General features: G+C 39.0%; 1 long non-coding RNA gene across 1 annotated transcript; it reads right to left on the reverse strand.

Annotated features, from left to right (window-relative positions):
* Positions 1-15,300: 15,300 nt before the first annotated feature.
* LOC110903011 lies at positions 15,301-25,153 on the reverse strand. The gene is made up of 3 exons (XR_002571593.1): positions 25,112-25,153; positions 23,842-23,920; positions 15,301-15,337 (listed from the first exon to the last, which is right to left on the reverse strand). It is a non-coding gene; the product is annotated as an uncharacterized LOC110903011 (long non-coding RNA).
* Positions 25,154-25,708: the final 555 nt, after the last annotated feature.

Genomic DNA, 25,708 nt, shown 5'->3' on the forward strand with positions numbered 1-25,708 from the left:
TCGTGTCGGAACCCTTATTTTGGGTATTACATCTTTCGCATTCATAGTTTATAAAATAAACATGTGTCCTACATAAGGGTGTAAGTTTTACTTACCTTGCATCCGAAACTCGTTTTTCCTTTACACTTGATTCGCTTGACCCGCTTCCTTCCTAAGCCTTCACCTAGCTTGTCAAGCATCGAACTATAATCATAATTAGTAAGATGGTTAGACTAGTCATTATCACACACGACTATTCCATCTTACGAATTCTATGTTGAGTCTACTATTCGACTTCATGATTAGTTAACTTAACTTATCTAAAGTTAACTACTTTCAATCGCATGGTTTATAACATTAAGTCTAAATCAACATAGTATTTAGAACTCTTATCACTTCATATCACGCGTAATTGCCATATCATTCGAATACGCGTTTTTACTCTAAATTTCAATACTTTAGTTCTTATTTAGGCATTTTAACAAACACCTAATGTGTATAATTTCACATATTTACTAACTAATTTATAATTAGTTATTTTCACCAAGATTTATATAACAATCAAACCTCTAAGTCTAGTGTTCATGAATTACATCAAGAACTTATATTATAACAATCAATTTTCATCAATTTAACACTCTAATCCGAGTGTTCATCTTATTGTCATAAAACCCACTTAGCACATAATAGGGTAATTACCAAATCCCTAGTTTTGACAACAATTTATCAAATTTTCTACTAGGGTTTGTTTCTAAACCAAGATATAATCACAATAACACTCATAGATTCAACATTCATTCCAGAATTTTGATTATGATTGTTCATCATAATCTCAAATTATCACCAAATCATAAAATTCAACATACCTTGTAATCCCCACGACTAGGTGATCATGAATTTGTAATCATGCAAACGATTTGGGTTTGATTTGAGCTTCAATTTGAGAGATTTGTGAGGATTTTAGGGTTTGAAGAAAACCCATGTCGCCCCCCCTGCTTCTTCTACGACCAGACAACCCCAAGTGGGTGTTTGGTTTGTTTTTAATTAATCAAGTTCCAAGTTTAAACAAGTTTGGCCCCTCCATTTTCCTTAGTTCATAATTTAAGGGTTTTAACCTACTCATGAGTCACTATCTAACTAGGTTAGAATTATTCCTAGTCAGTTTAGTAGGTTCTGGAAGTCATAACCCGTTTTACTTTAAGTCCCGTTAAATCGGGCCTTTTATCCATTCTATTTTCTTGAAAGCTCTTATTCACTTTTAAATAAATATTAGGATTATTTAAATAAATTCCTAATATTTGCCGGTTTACTTTTACTGCTAACGGTACTTTCCCCGTCTTTAGTATTAACGGGGTTTAATTACCAAACTCGTTTTCGGGGTGTTACATAATGTGCACATAGAAACATCATAACGTAATCATCATAGAGCCAACGTCTAGCATGAACCCTAGCATGAACCCTAGTTTAAGCATGTAACAAGCCGATATACATAATACCCCTACCCTCGAACTTTAACAGTGTACTAACATGCATCCAAACCCTCGTCATCATAACAACATTCAAGGCTAAACATCCGATCATAAAACCTTTAGTACACAGCCGATTTATCAAACCCTTAGCTGGTTATATGGTTTCGTAGGGTTACGTATCCGATTACATCATGCATAACAAGATCAAGAACATCACACACATATATTCAAAATCGAAATTAAACTAATCATGTAAATCACTAACCGAACTAAGGATGATCACTCGATAAGGGTCCGGCTTCGAAAGAGGAGAGGGTTGCCGTCAACAGAGAAAAAGAGCTCTAGGGTTTTCAGATTGCCAAGAGTGGCGAATGAAACAGAACACCAAGTATATAAAGTCACGTAACGGGTTGGGCCTGAACTGGGCTTTCGGCGAATTGGGCTCGGCGAAACACTTCGTTTCGTCGAGATTGGGTTGACGAAACGGATCCTGTTTCGTCGGGATGTTCTTGGCGAATCAACTTCTGTTTCGTCGGGTTCATTCATGTGTTAACAGTTTAAGTCTAAGTGTTATATAATAATTCTCATGTTATAACAGTAATCATATATATGCACAAACACAATACGTTTCATTATAGCACAACGTATACAGTTACAAGTCAAACAAGTCAAACAACTAAACAGTCAAAGTCAACGTGCATTAAATGCGAAAGTGAAAGTCGGAAACTCGAGTTGTCACAGTATTCACCTTTCATCCGAATTGGGTTTAAACACCCCGCCTGGAGCGCAAGTTATTCGGGAATAGTTCAAGGTGGCGGGACCAGTTCATGTAAAAGTGGCTGACAATATCGTTACTGTTGGCTATATCCTGAATCCTCAAGGTATATGAGGATTGATTACCCTCTCTCACGAAAGGGTATTTTCATACTCTCTAAGGTTTAAAGGTTTTCACCTTTCTAAGTCTTGGAGTTTATACACTCCCGCCTGTAGCGCATGAAAATTTGGGATTATTCCCAGGATACTAAGGATTTATCTCCAGGATGTTTTCGGATTTTACCCCAATGACACAAGAACTGTCTATACAGTTGAACATAAGTCTAAGTAATTTTTTCTAAGTGTTGGAAGATTTTGTACACAGGGGACATTTCTCCTAAGGCGATTATGCAAGGCACAAAGAGTCAAGTTCGAACCTAGCATACAAGGACTGGGGACATCTTGGTACAAGGAATTGCAAAGAGGATTGAAGTTCGTAACTAGGGTTACACTCTGTTCCTGGTATGATCTTTCCTTTGAGAATCCTACACAACTTGATTAAACTTTTGAAACCATGTCCGAAGTTTAATTATCCTGACTAGGATATATCTTCAGGATGTATTCTCAGGATATAGTATAGGATATTCGGTTGGAATATTTGGAATATGATGCTTAGGTTAAAAACTAAAATTGTATTCTAGTCAAACAAGTGTTAAACTTAGTAATATAAAAATGAACTGTCCTATTTTCTTTGGGAACTTCATTTGAAATATTTGAATTTCAAACCCTATTGGGCTAAAGTCTTAATGGAATATTACCAAGTATGCTGCTCAAGATATTTTCATAACATTTGGATAGGGTATTTGAAATGTTGCACTAAGTTTGGAACATTGAAATTCAAACTAAGCAATGCAAAATGGATAACAATAGATAAAAAGGTGATATTATTAACATACCAAAAGATTGCGCTTCTGGCTTCGTCTCAAACCGAGACCCATCCACCAGAAGCACGATTAGTTTTCTACCATGTTTACTTAACAATCGAAGGCTTCGTCTTGGAACCCAAGATACCTCCACCTTCAATTGTTAAAAGTGTCCAAAATGTACCATACTAACTAATGACCAAGGGCTTCGTCCTGAAACCCAGGACCCATCCACCTTTGGCCATTATATTGTCTTAATGCAGGAAAGTAAATTGTTCAAAAAACGGGAAAAGGAAATTGTTTAGGGGTTACAAACCACAACCATCAAATTCAAAAAAGTGGGCTCCGGCCTTGGCATATATATCCATCATTGCCCACTTCGCTGCTTTCAAGGGGCAGCACCCTCTTCAATCACCGCTTCATCAGCACCTGCACCTGCATCACCCTCGGGATTCTTCTCAGCATCAGCCGCTTCCTCCGCTGCCTTGGAAGGCTCTTCACCCGCAGGCTTGGCAGGATATTCAACAGGACTTCCCCCGAGGTCTTTCAGTTTTGCCTCCCAGACACTCACATTCCAGGAAGGGCATTCAAAGCCCAAAGTTTTGGTTTCATAAGCCATCTTTAGCCTGGCTTGTAGGAGGGAGACTACAACTGACCCCTTTAGACCTTCTCGGTAGGTAGTCTTATCCTGCTCGAATTGGAGTTGGGCGGCGTCCAGCTTGGCTTGGGCATCTTCGTTGGCCTTGTTGATAGCAGCTTTGGCTTCTTGGGTCATTGCCTTGAATTTGTCTTCATAATGCTGAGATTGTGCTTTGGCGATCATCCCTTGGTCAGCAATGGTTTCTTCAGCTTTCTTGAGCTTGACCTCCAGCATCTTGTTAAGCCCACACGCATCCTCATAAAGGAACATGAGACGTTCCAGGCCTACAACCAAAAGCACAGGTATCAACATATGTGTAAAATAACCAGTATATGCCGCAGGATATAGGTTAAGGATATGAACCTGATTAAGAAAGCCAATCATGAAGCCGCTGGATTCAAGAAACCCGTGGTTTTCAAAGGGGAAGGTTTCAGATGAGGCTGGAGAGTCAGTCTCCTTTCTTTTGCGGGAACTTGAGGCACGTGGCTTGGTAGCAGGAGAGGGCTTAGGAACAACTGCCGCTTTAGGGCCGGATGCTGGTTTGGAAGTAGACGCAGGTTTGCTGGGTTCTTTCTTCACCTGGACAGGAATGGGGTAACTATCCAATTCATCGAGATCAAAGACCTCTGGAGCTTTGACTGGTGCTGCTAAACAGGGAAAATGTCTAAAACTTTACTCTTGTCTCTTATTTTAATATTAAGAAATGTGCAAAATTTATGAGATTCTTACCAAACATATCTGACGAAGAGTACTGGCTTGAACTTGGAAGATGCTGTGAAAAGGATCTATCACAATCAGGCAACTGGTAGATCCTGTTGATTCGTTCTTGAGATTCTTCAGAAGGAGGAGCTAACTCTTTGAAGTTTGCTGCAAAAGAAAGAAATCAGGATATTAGCGTAGGATGCATCACCAGGATATGTTTGGGGATATCTAAAAACCCTAAACCCTACCGGAGGTCAACCATTTCACCGGAAGGCTTTTGCCCTCGGGAATGGAATCCCGTCTAACAAAGAAGAATTTTCGTTGCCACCCATCCTCGTTTTTTGAAGCTTTGAGGATGAGGGGATTGCTAGAGGTTGAGAAAAGCAAGAAGCGACTAATGCCGTGAGATCGGAGACGGTAAGCCAGTGGAAGGTCTTCGATACAGAGATCGGGAACGTGAAGGGTTTTGATTTGGTTAAGCATAATCAGCACTCTCCAGACCATAGGCATTGTCTGGGTAAAACAGAGACCGGTAATTCGAAAGAACTCCATGATGAATTCCGGGAATGGATATCGAAGACCAAGGGAAAAAGGATATGATGAGAAGCAGATCCACTCCTCGGAACATACGTCGGAATGAATGCTCCGGTCGAATGGGCAGATAATCGCTGTATCGGAGAAAGCGCCGGAGGTTCTTAACGCGTTGATATCTGCGTTGTCGAAGGAGCACACCTCCTTCTCGGGGTTTTTCAGCAGGTTCTGGTTGACAAACGACGAAGTGGACTCGCCGGAGTGAGAGCGTGTTCTGGTGGCCATCGGGAAATTTGAACGAGAAAATGCTAAGAGATAAGAAGAGAAAAGTACCTGAGAATTCCGAGAGAGATGATCGTTTATCAACAAGGAAGAGAGAAGATATAGGGGCTAAATGGATAGCCATTGAGTGAAAAACGCGTTGGAAGTTGTACAATGTCACTTCAAGCGTCACTTTGGTTTAATTGCCTCGATGCACGAAATAAGTTTTAAAATATATCCGTTGGAATTGGTATACCAACAGATATATTTTGGGGACAATTGTTATGGGCCATTTTTTGAAGATATATCCTGACTAATATTCTGATTGTGATTGTTTATTTGTAATCAGGATACTGGACGGGGATATTGCTAACATCCTGGGTAATATCCTGAGGTATATCGAATTAATCACGTGCAGGTTAAGACTGGGACTTGCTAACGGTCAAATGGACTTCATCTCCTCAAGACTCGGACGTATCTGTTAAAGGAGAGACGTTGAACCCGAAAGACTAGGTCTACAACGTTCGGCTAAGGAATATTCGTTGGATCCCGGTTATATAGGATAGTTAGTTACATTATCTTTACTATAAATAGATGGGGGCGGATCAGTTTAAGGCACACAATCTTCCACTTACACTCTTGTACACTCTTACTCTAGCTCACCGCAAACACCGCATTCAAACACTTGTATTCAAATTACGTTGTAACACTTAGTCGATCCGCACCACATCCTGCACTGTATCCTGAAATTTGAAGTAATAAGAAGAACAAGGCAGCTGCGATTGTCAGCTCCCGAGGTTTTATGCCGGAGATCTAGATTGATCAAGGGCTTTCCTCGTACATCACGTGTCAACCTTTACATTTATGCTCATTGTTTGATCATAGATACAGCTTGATATCCTGAGCCGTATCCTGAAACTGTTTTTGCAAATAACTTAATTAACACATTTTTGAACACATTCTCTTAGCACACTACCTCACAAAACTAATTTGATCACTTAATTACTTAGGTAATTTTTGACCAAAACAGTTAGCCAATGTGGTTGTAGTTCAAAAGAAAAACGAAAAGTGGAGGGTATGTGTCGATTTTACCGAGTTAAATAAGGTATGTCCCAAGGATCCTTTCCCATTACCCCACATTGACTCCATGGTGGATGTAACCGCGGGTCATGAACTGTTAACTTTTATGGATGCTTCATCTGGATTTCAGCAAATTCAGATGGAACCATCTGATCAAGAGGATACAGCTTTTATGACTCCAACTGGTATATACTGTCATATTGCTATGCCGTTTGGACTAAGAAATGCAGGTGCGACTTATCAAAGGCTAGTGAATATGATGTTCAAGGATCAGATTGGACACACTATGGAAGTTTATATAGACGACATGGTGGTTAAATCTAAAAAGGCTGAGGATCACCTCAGAGACTTGGAGGAAGCATTCCATATCCTTGACAAATATAATATGAAACTTAATCCTTCCAAGTGTCACTTTGGTGTTAAAGCAGGAAAATTCTTAGGGTATATGGTGACAAAGAGGGGCATTGAAGCCAGTCCGAAGCAAATCAAAGCCATAATAAACATCAAGTCCCCGGCCAACGCAAAGGATGTTCAGAGGCTAACAGGCAGGATTGCAGCTTTGAACAGATTTATATCCAAATCCTCAGAGAAATGCAAAGAGTTCTACGATATTTTGAGGAAGAACAAGAAATTTGATTGGACTGAAAAGCACGAAAATGCTCTCAAAGCTCTTAAGGATTACCTGTCCTCAGCTCCTGCCTTGATGAAACCAGAAAAAGGAGATGTGTTATCCTTATATCTCGCGGTATCCTCAAAAGCAGTAAGTGCTGTCCTTGTTAAGGATCACGAAGGAACAGGGCTTGGAATACTACTAAAATCGCCACAGGGGGACATAATACCCCACTCTATAGCTTGTGAGTTCCAAACTACTAACAATGAGGCTGAATATGAAGCCTTGATAGCTGGTTTGCAAATTGCTAAGCATATGAGGATCAGGTATCTTGAGGTACATGTAGATTCACTATTAATCACTAACCACTTTAATGGATCATATGCTGTTAAAGGTGAAAAGCTAACTAAATATTTGGAGATAGTCAAAGAATTGGCACTCTCTTTTGTTTCCTTTAGTTTGACACAGGTACCAAGGGAAGAAAATACAGAAGCTGATGCATTGGCTAATTTAGGATCATCTTTGAAGATCCCGGAGGATATAAGTATCCCCATTATCCACATCCTAACCCCTGCTATTGAGGATCATGTGGCTATGGAGATAGGAGAGGATTCTGAAATTATCCCTAGTAATGATACTCAATCTCATTCAGGATCATGGATCCTCTCAATCATGAGATACATACAACATGGAGAGATTCCTATAGGAGAAAACCCTAGGGCTTTCAAAGCTAAGGTATCCCAATTCACAATATTAAATAATATGTTGTATAAACGATCTCTTGCAGGACCGTACTTAAGATGAATTGAGGATCCTGAAATCCAAGAAGTGTTAAAAGACTTCCATGAAGGAGACTGTGGAAATCACACTGGGGGCAGGGCATTATTCTCAAGGATCCCGAGGACAGGGTACTATTGGCCAACTATGAAGAGAGATGTTGTGGAGTATGCCAAGAAATGTGATCCTTGTCAGAGACACAGTAATATCCTTCATCAACCGGCTGAATTCTTGCATCCTATATCCTCCTCTTGGCCATTTATGAGATGGGGAATTGATATAGTTGGTAAGCTTCCTAAGGCACCTGGTGGAAAAGTGTTCATGCTTGCTATGACTGATTATTTCTCCAAGTGGATAGAGGCTGAAGCCTTTGCCCAAGTCAGAGAAAAGGAAGTTATATCCTTTATTAAAAGAAACATTATTACTAGATTTGGTATTCCTTCTGAAATTATATGTGATAATGGTTCCCAATTTATTGGGAGTAGAACTACTAACTTTTGTGACAGCTGGGGGATTAAGATGATAACATCAACACCAGTCCACCCACAAGCTAATGGTCAGGCAGAATTGTTTTGGTCAAAAATCAGACGAGGATAATGCAACCAAACTCTTTGTTACGGGGTATGATGCTTGAATTGGTGAACAACAATGAGGATCACTTAGAAGTAAATTGCACAAGACACAAAGATTTATACGAGGAAAAAGCCCTTGATCAATGAATGATCTCCGGCATAAAAAACCTCGGGTGATGGAAACTACCAATCACCAACTTCCAATTAACCAATAATTGTTTACAACTTTGGATAATAGTGAGCTAGGTACAAGGATCACTATGGTATATCGTGCAGAAATGTGTAAAAATTGCTAAGTGTTTTGCTGTATGCTCAAGAGTGCGGTTGTACGAGTGTGTGTAGCCAAAATTAGCCAAGTGTTTCTAAAGCTAGCTCGCTACCCCTTTTAAAATAGAAGTTAACTAGCCTAACAAACTGTCCGCAATTCATGCCATGCTCCCACGTTCTCCACAACGTCCATTTTCAGTCAAATACGTGCGAAATAACCGTGGAATATTCCTTAGTAACGTTGCCAATACCAAGTCCAACTTGTTACTCCTGCAAAACAATACGAAATTCAGAGTAAACAATCGTTAGTATAAGGATCCTTAGGGTGATCCATGATCCTGATCCTGAAGCACTTCTGAGGATCACTATCAGTCACAGAAGTAAGGATCACTAATAGGATAATAGGTGAGGATCATAGGTCATTAAAAAATCATGCCCTAACAATTGCCCCCAAAATATAAGGAGTAATTATGTAACATAAACGAGTTGTATTTTGTTGATCTTATCCGCAACTAACTAACGGATATATAGCCGTTACTATCGAACTAGCCATTACCCTTTTGACGTCACCGAAGTGACATGCCTGCAAGATCATGATTATAAATAAGAGATACAGATAGGGATCGATTAGCATTTAAATTCAAGAGAACTCCCTTTATATTCGTATTGGAAGATCAACCAGGTAATCCTCTTTCCTTCTTCTTTTTCTTTCTCTTACTCTGTTTTTCTTTCTTTACCACCGTCAAGTATGATGCTCCGAAATTCTCCTGCCAAGGATCTCAAGAAGAACAGCCCTCTGAAGGGTCAAGGGATCATCAAGGATTCTCCCAATGAGAGGTGTTGCTTTACTGACCCTCAAATTGATAAAATCTGGCACTGCTTTCCGGCGAACACCTTCTTCAAACCTTTCGATCCTACTGCTCTGAGTGACTACATCTCTGAGACTTGGGTAGCTTTCCCCGTCACTCCTTTTACGATAGGACACGCATATCCTTTCCCTCAATTCACCCAATCTTTCTTCTCCCTCACTGGCATCTCCTACATCCAAGCTATGCCGATGATCTGGAGGGTTTTATATACCCTTGAAAGGATCATCGAGCAGGAAGGGATTGATCTTGGAATGTCAGAACTGGCTGAGATGTATGATCTCACTACTTTTGGATCCCACCGATACTTGTTCAAACGAAAAGCAGGTGAAGAGCACCCTGTTTTCAAAGCTACCAAAAACGATACAAACTGGAAGCGACGCTTCTTCTTTGTCAGAAGAGACACTATCCCAAACGGGAAGGATCTGCCCCGGGAGTGGTGCACCCATGGTAGGATAGAGGATCCTGAGAAGGATTACCAGATAATCTCCTTTTGTATGAGGATCACTAACACCCTTTTGTTCTTTGTTATGCAGCTGTTACCGTCTCACACCTCAAACCGTCTCCTGCTGCCAAAGAGAGACTCGCTGCTTTTGGAAAGCTTAATCCTGCAACAAGAACATTCAACACCAACACCCAGGATTCACAAGAGATATCCTCAGGCTCAGTCACCATGTCAAGTAAGTATCATGTTTTTGGTATAATTAATAGTTTAAATAAATAGTTACACAAAAATAGGATAAGGATACTTATCTTGTTTTGAACGTGTAGGTGCCGGAAAATCCTCCAAAGCTGCCTCTAAGTTTGGTATGGCTGATCTTGACACTGTCAAATCCAAGAAGAAGGCCATCCCAAGCCCGAGCGTCTCAATCCCCAAGGCACCCAGCAAAGGAAGGGGTGGCAAAAAGAGAAAGAGCTCTGATGTTGAGGACCTACAAGGCCTACCACTGATCCGCCACCAGTTCCTCGAATACTTCAATGAGGTAAGGCTCACTGATTCTTCTTACATATCCTGCTCATATATCCTGTTCATTTGAGGATCACCTGACCTTGAACTGCTTTGTCTTCTTTGCAGAAATTTGCTGAGATTGAGGATTACGTGGGGAGCGTCAAGGAATTGGATAAGAGGATGGCTGACCTCTAACAAATCTCAGTGCTCAAGGAACACAAGATCGCTGATCTTGAAAAGGCCCTCCAAGCTGCCAGGACCGAAACAGCCAAACTCCTGATTGACATCGACTACGAGAAGCATGAAATCGTGGAAGGTGCAAAGGTCTCTGCTGCTATCACAATGTACAAAACAAGACTGCAGATGGCCCAGGATCCTGACTTCGACAGAAGCAGCTGGGTTGTTGAAGGTTGGAAGGCAAGGCTAGCTGACCTGGAGGATGATGAGGAGGCTGAGGAGATGTTGGCGCTTGAGGCCGGAGGCAGTGGCAAGGATCAAGTGAAGGATGCTGGAGCTGGAGAGGATGAAGGGGCAGCGAAGGTGTAGGCTGCGTGATTGGGCAATGATGGACACTTCTAGACATAGCCGGAGCCCGATTTTTTAAGTTTGATGGTAGTTTTTGCTGAACAATTGTCGGTTTGTACTTTGAACAATAGTTTTAGGATTAAGGATCCAGGATCCTTCAGACAATAGGTAGGATTGCAAATGGTGGAGGGATCCTCTGTTTGGGGGATGAAGCCATTGTGATCCTGCCGCCTTTTAATTTCCTGCATGGTATGACCGCACAAACAATGGACACCCGTTGCCAACCCATGCGGACGGGCCACATTTTGCTGGTAGAAACGTGGGTTGGCAATCTTGACAACTTTTGGTGGTTTAATCTTTGTTAATAAAATAACTATAATCTTTTTTGGCTTATATTGTGTTGTTATCCTTGTTTGTCTTTTTAATTTTCAATTGTTTTGATGTATACTTGTCTAAATAAGAAATCTTGGATAAGTAAGATAGAAAATATTTAGGATATGATCCAGGATCAAATATCCTATAGTTGAAAAATCCCAAAAAGTAGTATATTTTAAGTATCACAAGTTTAGTTGTCAAAATACAAGGGTTATTCAAATAAACAATGAATAAAATTAAAATAGTTAAGGATCATACCTGAGGATCCAAGTTAGGATCCTAACCTTTAATACCATAACCAGGATAACTATAAGACAAACCTTAGAGAGAAGTAAGGATCAAGGATCCTTGGTTGTTTAACTTCAAAGACCTGAAATAGAACATAACTTGGGACTAAGCCAATATAAGATAAAAGTTAGCAACTGGGGACAAGCCCAAGGATAACTGGGGACAAGCCCAAGGATAACTAGGGACAAGCCCAAGGATAACTGGGGACAAGCCCAAGGATCATTTGTAAACTGGAGTATGGCCCTAACTGGCGACTATCCAAACTTGGTGGCATGAAAATGCCAAAACCTTAGCTAACGTGAAAACGTTAGAAACCTTAGGAACGGATGTATGGTACGTCTACCATTATACGTAGGATCCTAGGTATAGCCAGTACAATGGAATTATCAGCCCCTAAAGCGAGTACTGGTCCCACTGCCATGAACTATACCAGGATCATCATGCGCTACAGGCGGAACTGGGGTCAAGCCCAAATAACTGGGGTCAAACCCAAGTGACTGGTTGCTTCTGTGGATAACCAACATTTTGCTAAGGATACCTGAACTTTCAAAACTCAGAATCACGTGAGAAGTGGATAAAGGATGCAGGATCCTTATCCTTAGGTGAGAAAGTAAGGGAATGAAATAGTTTGAGATTAGGATGTTACCAAAGTAAGGATCATCGGTGCTTTAAGGATCCTTCAAGGATACTCATGATGTAAGGATCATCTGATCTATGAGGATCCTATTCACATGAAATATTTCTTCAAGTGGACAGCATTCCAGGCTCTTGGTAGCAAATCACCTTCCATGGTCAGCAATCGATATGCCCCCTTTCCTGCCTCAGCTTCAATCAAATAAGGGCCTTCCCATTTTGGTGCCAATTTTCCATCAGCAGGATTGGTGGTATTCTGAAATGCTTTCCTTAACACCATATTACCAATTTGAAACTTCCTGATCCTGACATTTTTGTTGTAAGCACCAGCCATTCTTTGTTGATAACTGGCCATCCTTATCCTAGCCAGATCCCTGATTTCTTCAATAGTATCCAGGTCTTGAACCAAGTTCTCATCATTTTCCACAGGATCACGGATACTTGTTCTAGCAGTTGGAACCACCATTTCTGTAGGGATCACTGATTCTACCCCAAATACCAAAGAGAATGGAGTCTGGCCTGTAGCATTCTTGGGGGTCGTCCTATCAGCCCAAAGCACATAAGGTAGTTCTTCTGCCCATTTCCCTTTTTTGGATCCAAGCTTCTTCTTCAAATTGCTGATGATGATCTTGTTGGATGATTCTGCCTGACCATTAGCTTGTGGGTGGACTGGTGTTGATGTTATCATCTTAATCCCCCAACTGTCACAAAAGTTAGTAGTTCTGCCCCCAATAAATTGGGAACCATTATCACATATAATTTCAGAAGGGATACCAAATCTAGTAATAATATTTCTTTTAATGAAGGATATAACTTCCTTTTCTCTGACTTGGGCAAAAGCTTCAGCCTCTATCCACTTGGAAAAGTAATCAGTCATAGCAAGCATGAACACTTTTCCACCAGGTGCCTTAGGGAGCTTACCAACTATGTCCATACCCATCTCATAAATGGCCAAGAGGAGGATATGGGATGCAAAAATTCGGCCGGCTGATGAAGGATATTGCTGTGTCTCTGACAAGGATCACACTTCTTAGCATATTCCACAGCATCTCTTTTCATAGTTGGCCAATAGTATCCTGTCCTCAGGATCCTTGAGAATAATGCCCTGCCCCCAGTGTGGTTTCCACAATCTCCTTCGTGGAAGTCTTTTAAAACTTCTTGGATTTCAGGATCCTCAATGCATCTTAAATATGGTCCTGCAAGAGATCGCTTATACAATACATTATTTAAAATTGTGAATTGAGATACCTTAATTTTGAAAGCTCTAGGGTTTTCTCCTATAGGAATCTCTCCATGTTGTAAGTATCTCATGATTGGCAGGATCCATGATCCTGATCCCGAATGAGATCGAGTATCCTCACTAGGGATAATTGCAGAATCCTCTCCTATTTCCATGGCCACATGATCCTCGATGGCAGGAGCCAGGATATGGATAATGGGGATACTTATATCCTCCGGAATCTTCAAAGATGATCCTAGATTAGCCAATGCATCAGCTTCTGTATTTTCTTCCCTTGGTACCTGTGTCAAACTAAAGGAAACAAAAGAGAGTGCCAATTCTTTGACTATCTCCAAATATTTGGTTAGCTTTTCACCTTTAACAGCATAGGATCCATTAAAGTGATTAGTGATTAACAATGAATCTACATGTACCTCAAGATACCTGATCCCCATAAGCTTAGCAATTTGCAAACCAGCTATCAAGGCTTCATACTCAGCCTCATTGTTAGTGGTTTGGAACTCACAAGCTATAGAGTGGGGTATTATGTCCCCCTGTGGCGATTTTAGTAGTATTCCAAGCCCTGTTCCTTTGACATTTGAGGATCCATCAGTATAGAGTATCCAAGGATCCTTGGTCTCCTCTAGCTGCTGGACTTCTAACTCAGCTTCCTTTTGCAAATCACTACTGAAATCAACCAAAAAGTCAGCTAACGCTTGGGATTTAATGGCTGTCCTAGGCTCATATCTTATATCATATGCACTAAGCTTCACTGCCCACTTAGCCATCCCTCCTGACATTTCAGGTTTCCTGAGGACATTCTTAATTGGAAAATTAGTTTTAACAATAATAACATGAGTTTCAAAATAATGTCTTAATTTAGTGGATGCCATAATTAAAGCGAGGATAAGCTTTTCTAGGTGTGAATACCTGGATTCAACATCAAGTAAACTCTTACTTACATAGTAGACAGGATGTTGTGTACCTTCGTGATCCTTAACAAGGACTGCACTTACTGCTTTCAAGGATACTGCAAGATATAAGGATAGCACATCTCCTTTTTCTGGTTTCATCAAGGCCGGGGCTGAGGATAGGTAATCCTTGAGAGCTCTTAAGGCACTTTCATGCTTCTCAGTCCACTCAAATTTCTTGTTCTTCCTTAGGATATCATAGAATTCCTTGCATTTCTCTGAGGATTTGGATATAAATCTGTTCAAAGCTGCGATCCTGCATGTTAGCCTCTGAACATCCTTAGCATTGGCAGGAGATTTGATATTCATTAAAGCTTTGATTTGTTCTGGGCTGGCTTCAATGCCTCTCTTTGTCACCATATACCCTAAGAATTCACATGCTTTAACACCAAAGTGACATTTTGAAGGATTAAGTTTCATGTTATATTTGTCAAGGATATCGAATGCTTCCTCCAAGTCCCTCAGGTGATCATCAGCTTTTATGGATTTTACCACCATATCATCTATGTAAACCTCCATAGTTTGTCCAATCTGATCCTTGAACATCATATTCACCAGCCTTTGATAAGTTGCACCTGCATTCCTTAGTCCAAATGGCATTGCAATATAACAATATATACCGGTTAGAGTCATAAAGGCCGTATCCTCTTGATCAGATGGTTCCATCTGAATTTGTTGAAATCCAGATGAAGCATCCATAAAAGTCAACATGTAAGACCCTAATTCGTATTTGACAAAAAGTCGCAGCGGAAATTCGTGCCATAAAATTTCTTTCGTAACAAACGTCTGGACTTACTTGAAAGTTCGTCTTAATATGTATCTTTTACAAAAATAAAGCATAAGTCCTGTTTACTAATAGTACATACTCAATTATTCCCGTACAATCTATCTTGTGACTCGGTCTTCGATGTCTATTCCTCGTGATAACCGCCCGTGATTCGTACAACCTGCACTTACCACATACATTCATCACATTAGTACACAATACATAAACAAGATCCAATACATGTACACTTTCCATTCAGCTTTCTCTCTGATTTTAAGCATATCATTCGCATATCCATTCTGTAGGATCGGATTGCGACCTAAACGAATCGTTCGGAAGAGCTCAAATCCGTTTCAGAGGCGGAAACAAAGAAACGGACGTGTACACAGCTTGAATCACACTTTAAACCTCTTGTATATTGATTTTACAACGTTTATAGTTACAAGGAACACCGGCAATGCCTCGGTATCAAATCTGGAATCGTTACAAATGAAATGCATAAACAACCTATATATACTATTTCTGGTCCGCTCGAAATGACAAAGCCGTAAAAGCGGACCTCACACAATGCACTAAAAGCGAATCTCCCATGTATCCGTAAAAGCGAACCCCACATGTTGACTTATCAGCGAACCTCTTGCATGACATTAAAAGCGAACCTTCATGCTTTCTGTCAAACAAACCTTTCTATTGGACCTTCAAGTGAACCTTTTCATGTGATTGGGTCTTCAAGTAGAAGCATCTCATTGGACCTTCAAATGGAAGCTTGTAATTGGACCTTTCAACCTAAGCATCTCATTGGACAAAGTAAACGGCCACAATACACTATTAAATCCAAATGTTACTTTGTCGTTTTCTGATGTTTTGAACATTATCATATTGTGATGATGTCACAAGTATGATGTCATCATTAAGCATGATGACATCATGCTTAATCAGATTCGCAATGCAACCCAGACTCGACATTAGATGAAGATGACAGATGACTGCACCAACAGACTCCCCCTCAGATGTTGAAGAGTCTTAAGTGTCGAGTCTTCAACGACTCCAGTCTTTATCAGTCTGAACACTTTCTGAAATATCTCACAATGTAAGCATCCTCAAATCTTTCTCTTCTCTTTTCATCATCATCAACAGACTCCCCACGAACAATCTCTACTCAGATGTCTTCAGACTCCCCCTTTCGATATGCTGGGATCGCAGTCTGGCATGTTGAAATCACAGTCTTCAGGTATTGGAACCTGGTTCTCTATCACTTAGAAACCTGCACATCCTCTACCCAAAAAGAAATTTTCTGATGATAACATGTAAAGATCTAATGAATCACTCGCAGAAATTATACAATCAAAGATAATGTTACAATGTTAATCTTTGATAAACCACTTGAAGATATATCATTTTAATTTTCAAGACAACACACTCTCCCAAACCAACTGTTCATCATGTTTAGCACCCGGAATTTTGAAAATCAGCTTTTCAATACCAGTTGTCGAAAATCTTTTTGAATTTTTCAAAAATTTATGCTAAAACACACTGAAAATCTTTTTGGATTTTTGACATAAGAGAAATAAAATGCAGTAAAGAAATATTTACAAACATTATTTTTGTGAGTTTGTGTAAGAGGATCATATCAGCTTATGAGACAAATCACCAACACCGTTAAGCTTGATTTCATTTTAAGTTCTAAACAATTTTCCTAGATTGTCAGTATACTGGTCCACTTAAATTTTCACACAAAGTTCAATTGATCCGAGATACGATATTAATGTTTTAAGCACTTAAACTTATCCGTGTGTCCCACTACTTGAATATACTCCCGTATCCAGATCCCAATATTCAGTCTTACAGGTGAATATACCACAGATGATATCTGTAAGGGGTTAGGTGCGAAACCGTGAGAACTCAGGTCAGAACTTCCGTTCAGCAGAGAGATGACGGCTCGACTTTTGGTGGGTCCCCTTTAGAGGATCTTTTTTTACAACAGCAATGACTATCAATTTTATTGTTTCATCGATTTGCTGAGGGCGGTGCTTTTTCAAGCATTTGCAGAAAGTATTATCCGGGGACTAGGTCAGTACTTCCATACAGCAGAAGTCCCGGGATAATACCCCAGATATCACTGAGCATAAAGACCTAGTATCTCAGAATAAGGGACCTTTCAAACAAGATTTCAGGGGTTACCTATATATCCAAGTTTGTGTTAACCCACAGAACAAGCAAGTTTGAAATTTAGGTTTATATCTCGTCACAGTTTATTAAATGTGCAAAAATCTACTGACACATCCACAGTAAAATTGTTTAACACTTTTAAACTTTCCAAATCTTTAGCATGTTGTGATAGTCCGCTGATGTACTATCATTTCCTCTTTTTCACAACAAACTCATTTTTGGTTTTTATCACGTTTTTTGTCTTTTTCAAATTTTCTAATGTTTTTGGATTTTATGAAATTTTCTACTCCCCCTAAAATGCAAACACATTAACAAAAAAATTGAAAACAAACTGTACATAAACATGACAACCAATATCAAATTGCATCAATTCGCCATTCACTTTGGCATAAAACAATCAGAACTCCCCCTATCAACAAACTATTTTCTCATTTAGATTTCAAAACACTTAAGTTTGTTTTAATCAAAATGATTTTTCCGGAAAATAAGTTTGGTTGATTTTACACTTGTAAGTATATCAATACTAAGTTCGGGGATGTGGTTCATCATCTTGTCTCTCAATCACTTGTAGGAAAATGCAAGTACAAATTAATGTCCTTAATTTACCATATGCACAAGTTATGCACAATCAGATCTACTAACCACTTGTAAACAAACATAAACAAACCTTTTTTTTACCGTTTGCATGATTGACATTACCGTAGTAAATTCCTAAAGAAAGATGCCGATACCTGCTCCTCGCTTACCAACCTGGGAGCTCCGGCATAGTCTTTTAACCTGTAAAATTTTGACAATTTCAAACACTTTCAAATCATCCTAATTAAACATGAAAGATGCCAATTCCTGATCCACGATTACCAATTTGGGATCTCCGGCAAGTCCGGTGTTTTACTCAAACATAATGTCCACCCAAGCCTCACCAGCCTTGGGTGACTTTGGAACACATCTGTCCCACCAACATTTTGATTTATAAAACTCTTTAGCACCCTTTACCTTCTTATCAACCATCTTCCCAAAAATGTGTTTGACTTTCCCGTTGAAAGCCTTCTCAACATCAAATTCTCCTTTATCAGCGAAGAATTGATTTGAGATCTCTACCTTTCCAACTTTCTTCATCAAATTTTCTTTTGACAATGACGGAAAATTCTCATCATTCATCACTGGAACGGAATTCACAATCTTTTTATCAACCAATGACTCCTCTGATTTTATGGAATCAGATTCATTGTCAGAATTACTTTCAGATTTAACAACCCATTTTTGTTTACTTAAATCACCTCTTCTATTGTAAAACCTTTTTGAACTTTCTCCTTCCTCAGAAGTAAAATTTTCAAACTTTTTAACAATTTTTACATATTGTTCTTTCTTATCAACACAAGTCTTTCTCAAAACAGAGTTAGAAGAAACTCCCTGTTTTTGATAGTTGGTCTTGGGGCAATTCCATGCTATGTGTCCAACTTCTTGACATTTGAAACAGGTTCTTCTGTCAACTCTCGAAGCAAACTTCCTCACATTTTTCTTTACTTCAGCAAGAAACTCCTGATTCGACTGTTTCCAGAACGGTTTCTTCTGTTCATCCTCAGAACTTCCTCCTGAAATAAATTTTTTTTTTGGTTTATAAGTTTTCTGATTTTTATAATTTTCTGAAGAATTAAAACCAAGACCTTTCTTTTTTAGATTACCATTATGGTTTGATTTCTTTCGATAATCTGAACCATAACCGTAACCTTTTTTCTTGTTCAATCTTTGTTGAACTCTTGAAGTGTACTTTTTAGGTTTTTCAGCAAGATTTGAATCTTTTATTTCAGAAATATTAATTTCTGTTAATTTGAAAACCTGTTTAATCATTTCAGTTTTGACACTTCTTATTGGGAATTCCTCATCAGAATATAATTTGTCTGAATTATTCAAGGTATAAGCAACCTTAAACATTTCGTCATTCAAATTATTCTTTGATAACAAGAATTCTTTATTATAAACTCTCTTAACCAGCGAACTCGGACTTTTCTTAGATGAACTCGAACTATCTGACTTAGACTCCAACTTTGACTCTTCATCCATATCCAACACCTGATCGACAACTCTCTTAACTAACTCAGACTCATGATCAGTGTCAGACGCTGTGAATGTAACATCAATATTGTCTGGTAATTCATCAGTGATTTCAGACTTTAATTTGATGTTTAGAGCCTTGTCTACTTGTTCCTCATTTGGTTTCCTGGGGGAATAACTCTCAAAGATAGGAGGCGGACATCTGTTATACTTGACACTTTGTTTCTTACCAGTATCCTCTTCTTTTTCTTTCTTCTTGAAAGCTTCAAGACCTGCGACAGTAGGATAAACACGATCAATCAGATAATCACAAGTAGTATAACTCAACAACAATCGATTGATCCTTTCACTCTCGATTCTCTCAAGTTTCAACTCCTTCTTCAAATTTGCACAATCTTCAATGTAATCATTTATGACACTTTGCTTTGTCATCAAAGTTGCACTCATCTTGTCATTTGCTTTTTCAAATTCTGCATTTGCTCTTTTCAAACTGTCAACTGTCCTGTTCAATACGTCGTATGACTCTTTCACATACTTCACATCAAACAGTAGATCTTCCTTAATCTTTTCTAAGCCGACAATATTTTTGTCTTTCTCATCACACTCTTTGCAAGATTCTGAACATTTCTCACAAGGCTTAGTAACTTCAACCACCTTTTCAACTATCTTTTCGACTTCAACAGTCTTTTCAACTTCTACAAGTTTCTCGATCTCAACAATCTTTTCGATAATCTTTTCTACTTCGACCACCTTTTCAACTTCACCTACTTTCTCAACTTCCACGAGTTTCTCGACTTCGACAATTTTCTCCACTACTTTCTCTACTTCAACAATCTTCTCTATTGCAATCTCAGCAGTTGCTTCATCTTTTGTTTTTACAGCTTCAGTCTTCGCCTTTTCATCAGCAAGTAACTTTGCTGCTTCTAGCTCTTTCTGCAATCGAGCAATCTTCTTCTGATTCAGCATCTCAACTTTATCTGCATAGAAAAAATTAAAACTGTCAGGATCAATGCTTTTTCGACATTTGTTAAGATAATATTCTTCATCATCCGTATCAACATCACTTCCAAGATCTGGAAATATCGGAATCCTTTTCTGACAATCCTCATTTTGATCCAGAATCCTGGTAACAAGTGCAACATCAGATTTAGTTCCACTAGGCGTATACTTGTCCCAGCTAAATCCCTGTACAACAAACTCATCACTTTGATCTATTATCCCATAATAAGCTTTCCTATTGGCTTCTTCAATCATTTTCCCATGAGCAGTTTGCGGTTCCTTTTGTTGAGGTTTTTGGTCGATTTGATGAAAGATTGATTTCTGATAATAATTGCTCTTTTCTTGGCTAACAGTTGACTCTTGGTTCTTACATTCCCGTTTAAAGTGACCCTTTCCTTTACATCGGAAACAGGTAACCTTTGACTTGTCAAAACCAAGTGGAGAAGCAGCCATTCCTCGGAACTTGTCTCTGCCAGTAATCTGTTGAAATTTTTCAGCTCTCCTGCAAGCACTAGCTAAGCACCACTTCACATCCATCAGCTCAAGCTCTTCTGCGTCGATTTGGTCGTAATCTTCCTTAGTGAGCATCGGATTACCAATTCTGCCAGCAATCAAACTTTCATACGACTCTAACATGGCGACAAGAGATGCCATGTGTTGCTTTGCCACCTCAGGAGAAAGATTTTGACCATTCTGGATGTTCAGTGTCACATTGCACTGCAGATTTGTAGAGTTTTGCTTTTGAGAGCTTGGTGTGTTGCTGTTTGGATCAAAGCTTGAGAATGATGAAGTAGATCCACCACTTTGAGTTGTAGTACTTGCATTTGGACTTGCAGAACCATCAGCACTGAATGCAGTACTAATCTTTGGACTTTGACTGGGAGTGGTCTCAAACTTGTTCCCTCGATAGTACAGACTGACGTCTTACTTTGCATTTGGATTTGTCATGATAGCCGTCTTTTGAATATCCAGCTCCTGCTCTTCGATTTGCTGAATAAATTGAGCCAAATTCATACCCTCGGATTTTCTCATAAGTTTCACAACCATCAAATATGTTCCCCACTTATGCTGTGGTAACGCCTCAGCTAGTTTGTCGACCCACTCATCGTCCTCTTTCTTGATATCCAACCTACCCATTTCCAATACTAGATGACAGTATCTATCTATAGTCTGCTTGGTTGTTTCATGATCAAATGCAGTAAACATGTCAAACGATTTCTTCAATAATGCCTTCTTGTTTTTGATCATATCAGCACTCCCTCTGAATTTTTGAATCAACGCTTCCCAGATTGATCTAGCAGTACCATTATGTTGAAGTAAAACAAAGATGTCTTCTTTAACCGCTTGCTGAAGAATGCTGATCATCATTTTCTCACTAGTGTACTTCAACTTATCAGCTTCAGTAAAATCATTGAAACCCTTTTCCAAACCACGTTCATTCTTTGGTTTCTCATAATCGTTCAGTAAAGAATACCATGCGTCGAATCTGTAAGCTTGAACCCAATTCTCGAATCGGTTTTTCCAACCCTGAAAATCTTCAATGTACATGAGTTTCGGTGGTTTTTGATGAGTTCCCATGTCATTCTCATTATACAATGCTTCAGCAGTGGTTACAGGGGCAACAGGTGTCGCGAACGCATTATAGAACTCTTCAGCCATGTTTCAAAATTCAGATGATGCTTCGGGAAATACCTCGGTATCAAATCTGGAATCGTTACAAATGAAATGCATAAACAACCTATATATACTATTTCTGGTCCGCTCGAAATGACAAAGCCGTAAAAGCGGACCTCACACAATGCACTAAAAGCGAATCTCCCATGTATCCGTAAAAGCGAACCCCACATGTTGACTTATCAGCGAACCTCTTGCATGACATTAAAAGCGAACCTTCATGCTTTCTGTCAAACAAACCTTTCTATTGGACCTTCAAGTGAACCTTTTCATGTGATTGGGTCTTCAAGTAGAAGCATCTCATTGGACCTTCAAATGGAAGCTTGTAATTGGACCTTTCAACCTAAGCATCTCATTGGACAAAGTAAACCGCCACAATACACTATTAAATCCAAATGTTACTTTGTCGTTTTCTGATGTTTTGAACATTATCATATTGTGATGATGTCACAAGTATGATGTCATCATTAAGCATGATGACATCATGCTTAATCAGATTCACAACGCAACCCAGACTCGACATTAGACGAAGACGACATATGACTGCACCAACACATTCCCTGGTGAGCCTTCAATAATGTACCTGCATAAATCTTCGTTTTCCAGGCACACGATTAATATCATTAACACTCAACGTATCCAAAATCATACTTACATATACACGTGCATACATCCATACATCTCTACATACATGCATACACTCATACGTATCTTCATATATTCTTAAATACTCTACTACATACGTACCTACATTCGTATGTTTCTACATACATGCCTACACTCATACGTATCTTCATACATACATAAATACACATCTGCATACGTACCTACGTTCTTACGTCTTTACATACATGCATACGATCACACGTACTTCCATACATACATAAATATTCATCTGCATATGTACATACATTCTTACGCCTTCACATATATACATACTACCCTACGTATCTTCATATATACACAAATACGCTTCTATATACGTACCTACATTCGTACGTCTCTACATACATGCATACACTCATACATATCTTCCATATATACATAATTACACATCTACATACACGTACAAGATCTTGCATACCTCTTACATACTCATACGTTAATTACATGGGACTTAGACTTTGATTTATAGCCCATAAACATCTAAGGATCGATCAAAATCATGTTTAGAAAGCCCGCCGTAGTCCACGGATAACAAACCGAAGCCTACGATACATAAATCAACTTAAATAACAAATTTCAGATTTTTGGTCTTGGGGAGGGCGTCGGCGACGGCCCGTAGTTTTTCCCGTAGCCAAAAACCCCGTAGACAGGTAATTAAGGCGTCGGAGAAAAACTGGTTTTCTAGAGCCCGTCGGCGACGGCCCTAACCCCGTCGGCGACGCCCTCTAGAAAACCACTTTTTCTGCAGATTCGTTTCGTCGTCCGTACGCACTAAAACGCGCATAACTTTTGAACCGTTTACCCGTTTAACCTCCCGTTTCTTCCTACATGCTCGTAAATTGGTCCTCTATCCTATGGACTCAAAATCCCACATCCGGATTAAGTAAATTCTTAACTTATGCGCTATCGTCTTATTATTCATTTACGGTTATTCGACCCGTTCATGTTTTCATCAAACAACACATTCGTTTTAACATCAAGGCTACGTTTTGACCCGTTACATCTACTTAACAAAAATCATTGGTTTCATACAACACATCCTTATTGGTCCTCACTTAACATACTTAACTAACTAGCACATAACTTTACATAAACAATTAAGAAGTGATTACGGAAATCACTTACCTTTTTGCGTCCGTTCCCTTGCCTCCTTTTTACCCTTTTGCCTTTCTTGCTTGAGTCCATTTCCACATGATCCTTATGCCTTCACATCACGCAATCACATTCTTGTTAGTATGCATGATTGTACACTTAATGATCATGTCGAATGCATGGTTCAAGTCTGACTTTCATTAGTCAAGTCTAACAAACATAAGACATATACCCAACATCACATCTCTTCCAACTCGTATAATTCCTTACATAATTGCATATAACACACATTGTTAAACATGCACCATATGACTTTATAGCATTGAAATTTGACAAGAGTCTAGCCATACTACTTATGCAAGGTTTGACTTCCAAAAGTCAACGACCCATCTTATGGACTTTCGACTTAACCTCATATATCCGTGTCATCATATTAAGCTATAACAATGGCATTATATACACTTCATATTCATGATGTAATATGCTTACAACCACATGATCAATCCATTACATACACACACATACATATTATCAATACTACATATACTAAAGCTTTCGGGATCCTATACTAGACGACCATATTTGGGGTACATAACCAACATGATTTTACCATCCTTACTTGCTATACATTAACGCCAATTTCATTCCGTAACCTCAACTAAACCGTCAACTAAACACATAGTGTGTACCGTACAATGTGAGTGAACAATGAAAGATACTAGTGCACATTTCTACCCAAACAAGACATCAATAAAACCTCCACATGGATTCGATCTTACACATGTTCCTTGTGTAAGTTTAATAATAATTTAATCATTTACACATTGTATGTATGTTCATCCACTACTTGCATACATTTTCACATAATATCGTCGTTTAGTCATTTCATGAAACACTTGGCGTGCGTACCACTATCTAAGCATAATGTACAACTATTTCATGCATCAATCTTCTACATTCATACATAGTTCATCAAATCCTTCTACTCACCATCATGTAGTATTCACAATTAATCATCCAACATATCATCATCACATTTTATTCAATTCATCAAACCATAACTCGTTATACACCGATATTTCATCAATCTTTCAACAAGAATTGGACATAGATGGTGATTAAGTCATCATCTTCACCATGACTAATGGGTTTTAATTCTAAACATCAAATTAACAAACACTATATATAAGCTATGTTCTACTTGATGATTCTAACCCTTATACATCATCAATTTCATACTAATTCACGGATTAAAACATAACCCACTTCATACATGATCACCAATCTTAGTTTTGAGACATACCTTATGATCCCCTTGTGTTGGTGATCACTAATTCATGTTCGGTTGATAATTTGAGCTTCGATTCACCCTTCAATTTGATGAATATTGTTGAGTTAGGGTTTGGTTCCCTTGGGGAGCTCTGGAACGATCCAGAACACACACACACGAAAATGTGTGTGGTGTGTGTTAATATTTTCTTTTAGTTAGTGACCAAGTTTCATCCCATCCACTTTAACCCCTCAAGTTTACTTCCAACACATTTTTGGCACTACTTTTCTCCTTTAATAGTTTTTACCATGCACTTAACTAGGTTGAATAGCCTAGTTATTTATTTCGTAATATAACGCATAAGGACATATTTCGAATATATGACATTTGGATTTTGGGGCGTTACACAACAGTTCATGACCCGCCGTTGCATCCACCATGGAGTCAATGTGGGGTAATGGGAAAGGATCCTTGGGACATGCCTTATTTAAATCTATGAAATCGACACATACCCTCCACTTTCCATTTTTCTTTTGAACAACAACCACATTGGCCAACCATCTTGTATACTTGACCTCTCTAATCATACCTGCTCGGAGCAATTTCTCTACCTCTTCCTGGATAATGGCA

The sequence above is a fragment of the Helianthus annuus genome, chromosome 13 (assembly GCF_002127325.2).
Source record: "Helianthus annuus cultivar XRQ/B chromosome 13, HanXRQr2.0-SUNRISE, whole genome shotgun sequence".
NCBI classification, from domain to species: Eukaryota; Viridiplantae; Streptophyta; class Magnoliopsida; order Asterales; family Asteraceae; genus Helianthus; species Helianthus annuus.